The following is a 15,000-nucleotide window of genomic DNA, read 5'->3' as shown; positions in this document are numbered from 1 at the left end:
ATATAATTATAAATTAATCTTATCTATTATATATATATATATATATATATATATATATTATAGATCATATATTATATAATATATAAATATATGTTATGATATATATATATATATATACTATTTATGTATATATTATATTTATATCTGTATCTACTTAATATTATATCTAGTTAATATATAATAAATATAGATATCTATTCTACATATAATATCTTTATATATATTCTCAGCTATCTTATTATTATATATATTTATATCTAATTCCTATCATATGTTTATTTCATAGAGAGGGAGAGAAAGAGAGGAGATAGGAGGCTCGGAGATAGAGGGAAGGAAGAGAGAGAGAGAAGGGAGAGAGAGAGAGAGAGAGAGAGAGAAGGAGAGAGTAGATAGATATAGAGGAGTAAGAGAGAGAGGGAGATAGAGAGAGAGAGGAAAGAGAGAGGGAGAGAGAGAGAGAGATGAGAGGAAAGAAGGAGATAGGAGATAGAGATAGAAGAATAGGGAGAGAAGAGAGGGATAGATAGTATATTATATTATATATATATATAAATATATATAATAATATATATATATATATATATATATATATATATAGGTTAATTTCTGGATCTTGAGAAGTCGTTTGACAACTCAGGATGTAAACCAATTAGATAAGCATCCTGAAAGCTGATGGTTCCAGAAAAACTCTAGGAGCTACAGATATTACTGTAACATAAGATCCAAAGTGAAGACTGGCAGGTTTATCAGAAGAAATTTTAGATAAATTATTATGTCCATCAAGATCAACCATGAGCACTTTGCTATTTATCATGGAGGAAGCTGAAAAGGAGGCTCCTAGGAGCTGCACCAAACCAATGATATGTTCACAATAGATCAGAAGAGGTTATTGAAATGTTTAAAAGACTGAACACAGGACTGGAAATTGGCATAAGCAAAATAAAGCTTATGTTGAATGGACAGGAAGCTAATGCAAAGGAAACTCTGGAAAGTGACTATGTGTATGCTGAGAGGTGAAATCTGCACTGTGTATCAAATGAAGTGGATGTCATCACAAGAGATGCTTAGGACTGCAAAGTATACACAGAATAAGATTTCCAATGGGGAGAGCAGATAGACAAGAGATAGAGAGGCAAAATATGGTGGAAATGAAGCTCTCAGAAGAGGTAGAACATATCTGTTACCTCTGAGACATTTTTATTGACAAGCAGGTATTTAGATAGAAGAAAGAAAAAGGATAGCAACAGTCTGGATAAAGTGGAAAGACACTGCTAGTAAATAAATGTATCCCACTGGCAAACACAGCACGAACTTAGGATCCTTGCATACACCTGTACTAATCTATATTCCAGATTTGGGCACTCAAAAAAACTGAAGACAATGACTACAGAACCCCATGATTTGAAAGGATCTCACTTCATCTCTAACCCCCCCAAAAAATCCATACAAAAAGTGAATACATTTGCAAACACTACTAAATTTTCTTTTACAAAGATTGGTTGTATTTGGCAGTGTTAACTGATGCCAAATTCAAGTGTTCTATTTAATATTTCAACCACAAGGAAAAACAATAAGTATTTGCTTGCAATCTGCAGATAAGTAACAGATAAATATGTATGAGAAGTTATAATCCTTGAAGTTAATTCTCTAAGTTTATAATCTTCGGTGGTGGTACACTCAATAGGTAATTCCTTTCAAATACAGAAAACTTGATTTATGTTACTCTCAACATTGAGTTCAATTTTCTGTTATCACTATATGTACTTATTATATCTGTAATATATTATTCTTCTGATAGATGATGCTACAGGGTATAAAGAGCCAGAGCTAAACAATTAGAACATAATTAAGGGGTTATAAAATTTGATTAGCCTAACATGAATATACGATACAACTGAAAACTGACCTGATTATAATTTACAGTCAAAGATGTGGACTAAGCACAACTGTAGGTTGTATCACAGATGTTGGGGGAAGATGCACTTGCTGATGAATATTTAGACTTGAATGTTGATTGACCCTGACTAGGCCACCTGCTTGATGTTGTCGCTGGTGACTCTGTTTGTGCTTTTTCTTTTTGGCTTGGTTGCAATGGCTGATGCTGATGCTGAAGTGTCTGTGTGTTGTAACCCATCTGAAAACCACTTGCATTAGATGTTCTCATATTTGATATGGCTGGGGTAGGTCCTGTACCATCAAGGGACTGAAACCAATTTCCGGGTACACCAGACAGAGTATTCATAGTTAAACTTGAAAATCTATTTGTGCCGAGAGCATTTATAGAAGCAGCCGAAAATATCGAACTATGGTGCGCAACATTTCCAGAGGCTAGTCCTAAGTTACCAACGCTACCACCCACAGCACTTCTAGGTACAAGACTAGAATCTCTTGAAGTTGACATTTGTTGCTGCTGTAAAAAGGGTCGCACATGAGCAGTTTGGGAAAATATTGCCCGGTGTCTACCATCTCCTGTGGAACCAAACCCAGAGTCCTAGAAGAGGAGAGCATCCAAGTCAGAGAAGGCACTCATTCTACTGAATTTTCTCTCCCCTTCTGAGGAAACTCTTAAACTTGTCCTCCTCCCTCCAGATGAATGCAGCACTCTGACTCTCACTACGAGAAATACACTTTGCAGTAGACTGTCGTGAACTAGTGTGATGCTGAGGTGGAGGGATTGCTGGTATATGTGAACTCTGAGTTGTACTTGGTACAACATTACTTAACCTACTATCTGTGTTCTTATTTTTTTCACTGAAAGTGTTTGCTGATGCTTGGTCCTTTCCTAGAGACTTTTCCAGTTCTGCAATAAAGCCTGGATCTAATCTTGGAAGTGTGGCACTAGTTGGGGTTAAAGGTGCTGGCAATGATAACTGCCGCTGCTGCTTGGCAGAAGATGGTAATGTGGAAGATGCATGAGTATTTTTGGGTGTAAAACCTTTAGCAACAGAAGGCTGAAGAATGGCTACCTGTCGATTTGGATCATATCCTTGTCGAACAGACCACGCAGAGAGGAAGACGTTGGGGTACAGATGTGGAAGGCTGTTCATCTTTAGGTTGAATTACAGAACTAACGGATGGTGGAGAAAGAGGTAGCGACGACGAACTTGTCCTCGGAGAAGATACACTGTTAATCCACATATTACTAATTTGCGTATTTAAATCCCCTACTGTAGTGGTTTCCCTGCTGACTTCAGAGACAATACCCCTTGGTGAATCTAAGACACGATTTTGTAACATTGGGAAAACATTTGTTGATATAGTCATGTTGTCAGTTTGTGCTAAAGGGGTACCACAGCACGAAACGTGAGGCGAACTTTCTGAAATAGGATTATATGAGAATGTTACACTGGGTGATTCAGTCGCACTGGCCACACTTCTTGGTGAATTTGAAATAGATGGGCTAAATGAGAGAGATGAATTACTTGAGTTAACAGGACCAGATGAAGAAGTAAGTGCTGGACTCATACAGAGAGGGGTAGTGGTTGACACGGAGTTTATGGACTGATTGTGAGATGAATATGAGTTACTTGTACTTGTTGGTGAACTGATCATATATGTGGCTGAGAGAGAGGTTCCCTTAGGAGAACTCAGAGTGGGTGTTCCAGCAGTAATGGTGTTCTCATCATCTACCTCCTGCTGTAAACTTTGGGTGTCTGGGGTTTCTATAGGGGGCTCATCATAACATCGAATGTGAGAAGTATCAAAAGGATCTGGTTCCTCACTAGTATTAAAATAATTAACACTTGCACTGTCATCCACTCTCGAATTATCGATATTTACAGCACTAGTGGATGCACCATATATAACTTCTTTACTGTTGCTATAACTATAATTCTCTCGTCTTTCAACACCAGCAACTGACTCTGCACCGCCAACACTCTGAATATCATCATCCCATTCTGAATCATCATCAAAATCATCACCAGATTCATCTGGGGTTCCAAAGGAATTAGGATATACAGCAGGTGCAGCTGGTGCTGGTGACAAGTGTTGCTGAGGAGCCTGTAGATTATTATTTATGGAATGTGGAACATTTTCTTGAACACGATTTTGATTTTGCATATTAAGCTGATTGTGGATCATGAGCTGATTTTGCAATCTTCTGTGGAGAAGGTGGACAGGGGGACTTGGAGAAGGACGGGTAGGGACTCTAAGCGGTTGTTGTGTCACACTGTTGACATTTTCATATAATCGCTGATCCTGTGTACTGGTACTGGCTGAAATAAGAGAATTATCAATTAATCATAAATATAAAATCAATCATACAAGAAAACTATTGAAATACTATAATATATTTCTCAATGGAGCATTTAAAAGCAAATAAATTATGATCGGGAACTCCTGCTGAAATGAGCTGCGAGACAAAATTAATTCTACTTAGCAAAACTTCAAGAGTTTAGTTTCAAGTCCTTGTAAAAATAACCAAGAATTTCAATACTACTTTACTTTTTGTTATCTCTACTCGCAATAAATGCAATACTCAGACCAAAAGAAATTTTCAGAGGAAAAAATATTACAGCAATCATTTGCATTGTAATAAATAAAAAAGAATGAAGCAATGCATGCTGAAAGATACCATGTGTTCAATACATCTCTACTTAGAATGCATTCAAATCATTATGGAAAGGATTTCCTTAAGGAGGGGCATTACTGACCTTCCTTCCGTAGGGTTTTTATAGTTTTAACTTACAATACATCGTTCCTATGTTTGGAACCCAGTTTCTCTGCTTTGTATCACTTATAGTTTCTCTTCTAATGGAATTCATGATCTTGATAATTCTAATAATGCCATGTTGATATCCTTAACATAGTTTCTTCGGATATGGCTAAATGCAATAAGGCACTGTTATGTCCAGTTTCTCAAGGTGTATGCTAGATGGATGTAAACTGGCAGTTCTTTATAATAATGTTTGCTTGACAGAAGGGTTACCACTGGTTTATTATCATCATAACTTTGACTCCTATGACCACTGAGTTACATTTCTAGATGCACAGATTTGCTCATAAGTGACAGGTGTATTTTATGAGCAGAGTCTGGGCAGCTTAATAGGAATTTCAAGACAGAAAGCAATGCAGTTGGGGCACAAAGAAATAACGCAAAGACCTTCATACCACCGATGTGTGCCACACAAGGAAAATTTCATAATGGTAATGCACTCAGAGGACCAGATTGCTTTGTACAAAGAAAATGCACTTGAAAATTTGTGGTTTATGACGACTTAAATCAGCAAAAGATGCCACTTCTAAGAAATTCCTTAAATTTCACATAAGCTATATCTAATGCACTAATCTTTATGCTCCTATAAAGACAAAGCTCAACTACACTAAAAAAATTCTAACTCATGGTCAATCATTTCATACAAATATTTATGGCACATGAATGTCATTCATACCATGGGCCAACATTACCATATACTGGTAACTCTGATGGGACAGGCATATCAATTAATGACGACACACTCCCTCTGAGTTCACTTCCAGGATCTGAAGAACTGTTCTCTACGCGTAAGTCTGAAACCGACTGAGACCTCTGGCGACTGCCTCAGAAAAATCAATCAGCAACTCATCCTAAAAAAATCACAGGAAAAATTAAAATTTAGTAAAAATTAAAACACTACTGTAAACAAATAGTGTACCAATAAGGTCCAAATTACTGTACTGGGTAGGTTTTCAAATTAGTCTAAAGGTAGTTGAGGATTTCTTGCTTATAATATAATTTGAGAAATATAGAGCATGTGGATTTAGCCATGGTAAGGTGTCAGTAGACCAAGTGGTTCATTATATAGAAAAAGAGGCATGTGTATCAATATTCTACATAAAATACGTAAATGGTTATTTGTGTTTGGCAATTATATAGTTGGAATGATGAGAGACAACAAGAGATACAAATATATTTACAAAAAGGATGAGGCAGGAAAATGGCTGATATTTACAGGAGATTTAATGCTTACTAGTTTCAGCATAAAACATTCGCAGACTTATGAAATTTGAGATATATGCCAATAAATAAAAAAAGTAAAAACAAAAATATTTCGTCACATAAGTGTTATGTGAAACACTTTTAACCATTGTGTAGGAAAGTCTGTGAGAGAAAACAAGAAGGAATATAGTAATACCATATTAACTGAAGTAATGAAATAACTAACAGCAATAACATAATCAAATATAAAGCAAAACTTCCAAAAGCAATGTGCATGCTTACAGACCTGGACTTGGACAAGGTTGTGGAGTAAAGCTACTGTAACTAAAGTAAAAAAAGACAGGACTAATGCAGTTTAAGCCTCATGTAAAATATTTCCAAAACCAAAGAAACACTGAGCAAATACTAAAGTTAACATTCAAAAAAATAAAATTGTAGGTCTTGTGAAAACTCACATCGATGGTGGATAAAACACCTCTCTGAATTCAAATAAAAAACGGTGAAACCCGACACTACAAAAATGTTTGTCATAATTTATTCATTTACAAATGTTATGAATCATTACTGACATCAGAAAACTAAAGAATGACTATTCCTGCACAAGTACAAAATAAGCCTCATTCCACTCTCAGGCACTGCATGCATAAAAATCTATTCCTTTGAAATACACTTTCACCACTTTTACTGAATCTATAAAGCTTGACATTTGAATGTGATGTCCAAAGTTTCTTCAGATTATATAACCCATTTTTAACATCAAATTAAACTCTACAAGAGCTATCATTCCACCTTCCTTGTGATCCTTTCTTGCAGCTTTCAAAGTTTGGGTTTTGGTAACATCATCAGGCCACTTCTCATTTACCAAGCGATTATAGTCAAACTGACGACGATGACCCTGTTTTAGACGAAGAGAATGATGCTCTGCAAAAACAAGAGATCATATTACAGTAGGATAAATAGAATTTCACTCAAAAATTTTCTTATCATATATTCAAAACCATAAAGTGTGCTTTAAGCCAGCTCCTAACTAGCCCCACTCTCACATGCACTAATCTAGCCACCCATCTGCTACACTGAAGAAGGGAATAAATTTGGTGAAAGTATCTTTCCAGCTATTTCCAAGCTGTTGAACTTTTTATATATTGCGCACAAGTTCAAAACTTTAGAATGAATATAGTATAAGGCTGGTATAGATAAACAACCTCTGAAACAAAGCTACTTACTGACGCGCCTTGGAGACATGGGTTTGCCATGCTTATCTGGAGGGTCCATTGGGTTCCTGAGATACATATCATCAATGAATGCAGGGCTGCCCCATGTCTGCCAGTAACTCCACCATGACCTTGAATAAAAGCATTCAAAAGTCATATATACTCTTTATGGAATAAAAGAAGATCAAATGCCACAGATAGTTTAAGCAAAATCATCTTTAGTGAATTTCTCTTTGGTTGGTTTTGCTTTGAGGAATGAATTCTTTCATTAGACAAAAATGTGAGGGATATGAAATTAAATATGTACTAGAACAAAGTATTGCAAAATTTTAAGGGCATAATCTTAGTACTGATGCTAAAGCACAATGATACCTCATATAATATCTTGACAAGCATTAAACCATTTTCCTTTTTAGTTAAAGTTAAAAACAAAGACAGTTATTATCCAACTTCATTCAGAAAATACAGGAACACCATACAGTATTTCTAAAAAGTAAAGAAAATTTACAAAAAAAAAAAAAAATATATCAGTAGTCCACTGTAAACAAACATAACAATACCCTACACAATGCTCCCAGTATGGTTAAAAAAGATGGCATCATAAAACCTTAAAATATTGTTGTTGAACTCACGGTACCATTTTGCTTCTAATATGTTATACTCTTCTGTCTTTTCTTCCTGCTTTACTGATCTTTCTTCTCCACTATGTGTCCCCTTCCAGAGTACCAATTACAGTATGCTTAGCATAGCATAATGTAAAATGGTGCCAAACATCTTTGCAGCAACCTTCTGTTCTAGGAGCATTGTTGTTTGCACTTTTAACATTTCATCCGTTCCGTTTAGTTGTTTACCTTCTTAATTTTACCTACTCCATTTTTCACCTCTCATTAAAGCCTCATTGAAGAACAAAGTGTCCTGGCAACCCTTTTGAAGGTCTAAAAGATGTGATCATTGGTCTCATTTTAAGTAATTTATAACTTGCAAAAATGATATGTTATGATACAATAAAGTTTGTTCATACTTACCTGGCAGATATATATATAGCTGTATTTTCTGAAGTCCGACAGAATTTTAAAACTTCCGACACACGCAGTGGTCGGCCAGGTGGTTAGTACCCATTCCCGCCGCTGGGAGGCGGGTATCAGGAAACCATTCCCATTTTCTATTCATAATTTTTATTTCCACGTCCCCTGAGAGATGGGTGGGTACTGATTATAATATCTGCCAGGTAAGTATGAACAAACTTATTGTATCATAACAATATCATTTTTGTTCATGAAACTTACCTGTCAGATATATATATAGCTGAATCCCACCTTTGGAGGTGGGAAGGGACAGAATAGAAGGATTTTGGGAAACATATGCATGCAGATGATTTACATCTTGGTTCCACCTGTTAGCATAGCTGGCTTCGTGGTTACTGCCACGTAAGTCTGCTTGTGCTCTAGAGTTGCCAGCGAGGGTAGAGACCTATATAGCTGGTGCACTCCAGATGATCTGTCAACAGGGGCGAGACCACGACGTGACTAGACCATATGACCATACCATGAGGGCTAAGAAGTAAAATAAATATATATATATATATATATATATATATATATATATATATATATATATATATATATATATATATACAGTATAAGTCCTCGGGTTACGCTGGTCTCGACTTACGATGTTTCGTGGTTACGAACGCGCCCCATAAAAATATAAAAAATAATATTTTGCGTCGTTCCGTCTACGCGGTTAGCGTCGTAAGCAACGTAAACAAACGCGAACTAGTTCCAGGCGCACGGCGGAAGAATACGCTTTGTGGGGAGAGGACGGCGTCGCTTCGCTACGCTCAGTCCCGCCCATACGCCATTTTGGTTGTTTACACTGCCTCTCTCTCCCTCGTGTTGTATCGTTTTTGTAACTTTTTGCTCTTTGTTATGGCTCCCAAGCGCAAGGCGGACTCTTCTGATGGTATGCATCGAAGAAAAGAAAGGCCATCACCATGGAAATTAAAGGGACATTATAAAGCGATCCGAGAAGGGAGAAACGCCAACAACATTGGCCGCTCGCTGGCCTTAGCCGTTCGACCGTTGCTACCATTATCAAAGATAAAGAGCGCATCGTTGAACATGTGAAAGGATCTGCTCCTATGAAAGCGACAGTGATAACTAAGCAGCGTAGTGGTCTAATAATTGAAATGGAAAGGTTATTGGTGCTTTGGTTGGAAGACAAAATCAACGGCGTATCCCAGTCAGCCTTATGGTGATTCAGAGAAGGCGAAAAGATTGTTGAAGCGTTGAAAAAAGAAAGGGGGAGGGAAGTGAAAGTGAAGAGTTTGTGGCTAGTAGGGGTTGGTTTATGCGATTTAAGGCTCCGGGCCAATTACCATAACCTTAAATTGCAAGGTGAAGCTGCTAGTGGGGATGAGAAAGCAGCGAGTGAATTCCTAAAGCGTTGTCTGAGATAATTAAGGAGGGGGGTATTCTGCTTAGCAAGTGTTTAACGTAGACGAGACAGGTTTGTTTTGGAAGCGTATGCCTAACCGCACTTACATCGCCAAGGAGGAGGAGAAGTCAGCACCCGGTCATAAAGCCAGCAAGGAGAGGCTAACTTTACTTCTTGGGGGTAATGCTGCTGGCGACTTCAAACTGAAGCCCTTGTTGGTGTATCAGGCTGAAAATCCGGAAGGGACTCAAGGGCATTTGGAAGGGTCAACTACCAGTAATTTGGAAGTCCAACAAGAAGGCATGGGTGACACTTGCAGTGTTTGAGGACTGGTTCGTAAACCATTTGTTCAAGTGTGGAGCGGTATTGCGCCTCCAAGGGTATCCCCTTTAAGGTGTTGCTAGTGCTGGACAATGCCCCTGGACACCCTGCCCAGCCTGGGAGACTTCAACCCTAATGTCAAGGTGGTTTACCTTCCCACCTAATACCACGGCCCTTTTACAGCCTATGGACCAAGGAGTGATTGCTTCGTTCAAGGCCTACTACCTACGAAGGACAATTGCTATGGCTTTACAGGCAACTGAAACCAAGAAGGACTTGACTCTGAAGGACTTTTGGAAATCCTACAACATCCTTGATGCTGTAAAGAACATTGCTAATTCCTGGGAGGAGGTTAAGCAAACAAACATGAATGGTGTCTGGAAGAAAATTTGTCCTCAATTTGTGAATGATTTCCATGGGTTTGAGGACACAGTTCAGCTAGTTGTCAAGAACGTTGTTGCCCTGAGTAAGGAAATCAATTTGGAGATGGAGGTTGATGATGTTACAGAGCTGCTGGAGTCTCATGGCGAGGAGTTATCTGCTGAGGACCTGATACAACTGGAGAAGCAGATAATAGAGGAAGAAGAAGAAGGCACCCACCCCAGAGCCTAAGGCTTTCACAAGGCAGGACTTGATAAGAGGTTTTGCAGAGTTGCAGCAAGCTTTGTCAACTTTTGAGGCTCAGGATCCCAACTTGGACAGGTTCACTAGGGTTTCCAGAGGCGTCATGGATTTGATGCAGTGTTACAAGGAGATCTTGGATGAAAAGAGGTCGCTCTCTGTTCAGACTAACTGGAGCAGTATTTTAAGAAGGTAGAGAGGCCTGCAGGAGATCCTGTACCCTCTACCTCAGCTGCCTCTGCTAATCCAGCACCTTCTGAATGTTCTGCTAACCCAGACTCACCTGCCCCAGTATCTCCAGCACCTTCTGTAGGTTCTGCCTCACCTGCCCCAACATCTCCACTAGTATGTTTCTGCCTCACCTCAAGAATCACCTGCCTCAGCATCTCCAGTACTAGTATGTTCTGCCTCACCTCAAGAAATCATCTGCCTCAGCATCTCCAGCAACTTCTGGAGGTCTTTTTCTCTTCATAACCTCCCCCAGTCTCTCCAGCACCGCAGCTTCCTCTCCCAGTGTGCAAGCCAATCAAACTAATAAAGGTAAGGAATTGTTCTTCTCGTTGTTATTGATAGGTATTTACATTAAATCATGTGGTATTTTTCAATGTTCCGACTTACGCTGAAATTCGTGTTACGATGCATCGTAAGAACGGATCAACGTCGTAACTCGAGGACCCCCTGTATATATATATATATATATCACCACCTGACCAACCTAGCCAAAGTTAAGGTGTGTTAACTAAGGCTTAAGAGTTAAGAAGTCGCCGTTGTCGGCGACTCAACAACTAAATTAAGAGCTCTTCCTAACCATTTTCTACAGGATAGATGAGTGGTACTTCTTGCCCCCAAGATTGTGTCTGCAGACACGTATGGCCCTAGCGAGCAGCAGATCTCATATGCCATCTTCACATCTCGCAGGGAGTGTGAAGTGAACACAGAGTTGCTTCGCTAAAACATGGGACTCAGGATATTGCTGAGTGCCATGCTCTGTTGAAATGCTTCCGAGGCCGTGCCCTCACCTCGTGAGCATTCAGATAAAAAGATTTCAAATCTTTGTGCAAACAGAATGAAGGAGTATTTTTAAAAGAACTCCTTAACACTAAAGCCAGGGTGTTCTTCGATATGGGCAAGTATGGTCTTTTTCGGAACACTGCAGATTGCCCGAATGACTTCGACTTTCTGAGTTTTATGTAGATAAAACTTGAGAGACCCGACAGGGCACAGACTCTCTCTGGCTCCTGCCCACTAACTTGTGCCATCCTTGCTTCCAAGCTCCTGGCCCAAGGACAAAACGGGTTTCCATTCTTAGGCCACAACGGAAGGCTTAGAGAGCACACCGCCTTGTGTTCTCTAAAGCCAAAACTTGTGACGATGGCTTAAAATTTCACTAACCCTCTTTGTTGTATCTAGGGTGGTTAGAAGAAGGCCTTCCTGATCACATGCAAGAAGTTAACAGGAAGGAGAGGTTCGAATGCTTTGACATCAAGAACTTCAGACTACGTCTAAGTTCCATATTGAAAGCTTCGATCTGGACATGCACAGTCAGTCCGTCTGTACTAAAGTCAGGTGACCGACCAGTTGACCAGTCAGACGAATCAAGGACAGCAAGGCTGTACCCTGAAGACATAGGCACTATTCTTCGCTGAAGGATGAGTGTCTGGACTGCCGGGTGGGTGATTCAATCTAAGCAAACCTTGGGGGTGTATCAACGCAACCCAACGTCGTCCAGCGAATCAACTCCTGACTCGAGCTTATGGTGCCAGAGAAAGGAGCGAGGAGCAAAAAGGCGATTCAGTCCCGAAGGAAGAATGCCTGACAGTCCAACCTGGTCTATGTTACACGATCATCGGGGGTGTATAAACTCAACCGACTTCGTCAACAAGAAACTCAGGGCTACTATATGTCGCTGATCTCGCAACGAGTGTCTGACTCCGAGAAAACAGGTGAGACAAAAAGAAGATGGTGAGCGAGTTTCGAGATTCCACAGAACTCAAAGATCGTTGAAGGGCTTTGTTGTTTGACAGACGCAAATCTCTGAGCCCAAAGGCCGTCAACACTATTTGCATATTCTTAATAGTTGTGACTGCCAGCTTAACCCATTCTTCAGACGGAAATGGAGACGGTAATCTTATTCCTGTCAACATCTCGATAGTCTGAACGTAGTCAGACTCAGAGCGGAGAGGTTACAGGTACCTTTCGAGTTAGAGTAGACCGACTCTCTCGGAAAAGGTCCTTGGAAAGTGAACTAGGAAGTATGTGACTCTGTGAATCTAGGATCCTGAAGGCCAACATGGGGCGATCAGCGTCATTGTCGCTCCCTGTGACGTCATAAATCCTCTTATTACATTTCCTAAGCGATTGAAAAAGGGGAAAAGAGAACTAAACATCCATCCCCGTTCAATATCATAGGATGGCGTTTAATGGTACCGATCCCGGATCGAGAATAAGGGAGCAGAGAAGAAGAAGCCTCTTCGTCCTCAACATATCGAAGAGAAGAATGAAAGGGCGTCCCTAAAGTCTACACAACTCTCAACTTACTTCTAAAGAAAGATTCCACCGGAAGTAAATAGTTGCTGCCGTCGATCGAGACGATTCGTACGGACTTTTGCAATCCTGTAACGAACCTGTAGAGGATCGTTACATTCTATGCCTGTTGTTATAATAGGCTCTTTCTCGTAAACTCGAACAAGGACCGAGAGAAGATACTTCTTAAGAAATGAGAGAGCTGTGGAAAATCAGAGTTGATGTGGACCACTGGTTCCAAAACTCGTTCGAGGACTGGAGGGACGACCGAATTGCATTTACTTCTTTCAGATTAAGATCCAGGACATCTGAAATCCCTATCCAGATGTCGCACCTTCTTTCTATCATGACGCACTGAGAGATGTTCAGAATCATTCCTAGACCTTGAATAATATTTCAATTTTCCCGGTAGAAAAACTGTGGTTCTGAATTGCAGTCTATTCGGGGAAACAAACTTCTTCAGGAAGGAAATGGTCCCCAGCAAGCTCATCCATTCCCTCCCCGAGTATGCTTACTTCCCAATAAGGCTGCGCTTTGCCTAAGCAAGAGAGCATATAAAAGTGCAATGTTGCGGTACGACTCGTAGTTCTATTACCGTGCGGTAACGAGCAACCGAAAGGATTAAGAGATAACTCTGTTGAACATAGTAAGGCAAAACGAATGCAACATTTATTCATTCACGTAAGAAATCCCTCAATCTTAGGCTAAAGTCCGTGATTGTAGGACAGAGATACAGTTAGTCAGTTAATCCCGCCAGGAGAGACGTAACCGCCAGCACAGAGATACGGTTAGTCAGTCAATCCCGCAGGAGAGAGAGACGTAACCTACAGCGCATGACAGCGCACGATCTGTTACTGGCTCGGTTTGACAGTCAGACACAGCAGCAGCCAGCAGCTTACGAACGTTCGTCTCTTAACTTTATGTCTGGGTTGCCCAGCTACCCTATTCTACAAAGAAATAGGTCCGTTATTTTTTGAGTAAAAAGACTCTCAAGCTGGATATTTAAGCGAAACAGAAAACGCTAAATATATAGATGCGTTTGTGTCGTCAGAACACTACCATACAACGATAAAAGATAAATCGGAAACTCCTGGAAGGCTGCAGGGAGTACACGATTAAATGTCCTTAAAATAGACAATAGACCTCTCGGTTGCCATCCGAAGAGGTAACTACAGCAAGCGGTATATGACTGAACCAACAGAAGTAAAATAACGCAAGCCAAAATATGAAATTATATCACAATAAAGTTTGTTCATACTTACCTGGCAGAACATATATATAGCTGAATTCGGAAATACAGCTACATACATATCTGACAGGCAAGTTTCATGAACAAAACTTAAGAGAATCGAAGCAGTCAGCTCAAGCTTCTTATGTTATTGGACATAAGCGTTCATTGACGTAGTCTACAAGTCTATTTCTTGTACGAGTCTGCGAATGACGAATGAGAGCTCTTCCGAATCTTGTCAATAAGAGCTTATTCGCTTACGCAATATCAAGTTAATGAGATGTTCCCAAAATCCTAAGACGGAGGTACTGAAAACAGGTGTTTTCAGCACCGGCGACAGAAAAATTATGAATAGAAAAATGGGAATGGTTCCTGATACCGCCTCCCAGCGGCGGGACGGGAATGGGTACTAACCACCTGGACCGACCACCTGCGTGTGTCGGAAGTTTTTAAAATTCTGTCGGACTTCAGAAAATACAGCTATATATATATCTGACAGGTAAGTATCATGAACAAAATATCCCATATGAGAGTATATTATAATAAGTTGTGTAGCTGTGGGTAGGAAGTATAGTTTTTACTGGCATGTCCAGAAAATTACCTGTCTTTCTGTTTTCTACCTTTCATTAACTTTTTGGTATCCCTGCTGTCTGACTTTACATTCACTGTACTTGTTTAGGTAACAAAACTTTTGGCTATATAAATTTTTGGAAAAAGGGTAAAAGTTAATGGCATTACAC

At 39.6% G+C, this 15,000-nt stretch overlaps 1 pseudogene; it reads right to left on the bottom strand.

Annotated features, from left to right (window-relative positions):
- Positions 1-15,000, bottom strand: part of LOC135203988 (uncharacterized) — a 33,786-nt pseudogene that overhangs the window by 15,495 nt on the left and 3,291 nt on the right.

The sequence above is a fragment of the Macrobrachium nipponense genome, chromosome 44, assembly GCF_015104395.2.
Source record: "Macrobrachium nipponense isolate FS-2020 chromosome 44, ASM1510439v2, whole genome shotgun sequence".
Lineage (NCBI taxonomy): Eukaryota > Metazoa > Arthropoda > Malacostraca > Decapoda > Palaemonidae > Macrobrachium > Macrobrachium nipponense.
Note: the sequence above shows the minus strand (reverse complement) of the source record. Positions and strands in the feature narration are given on the sequence as shown.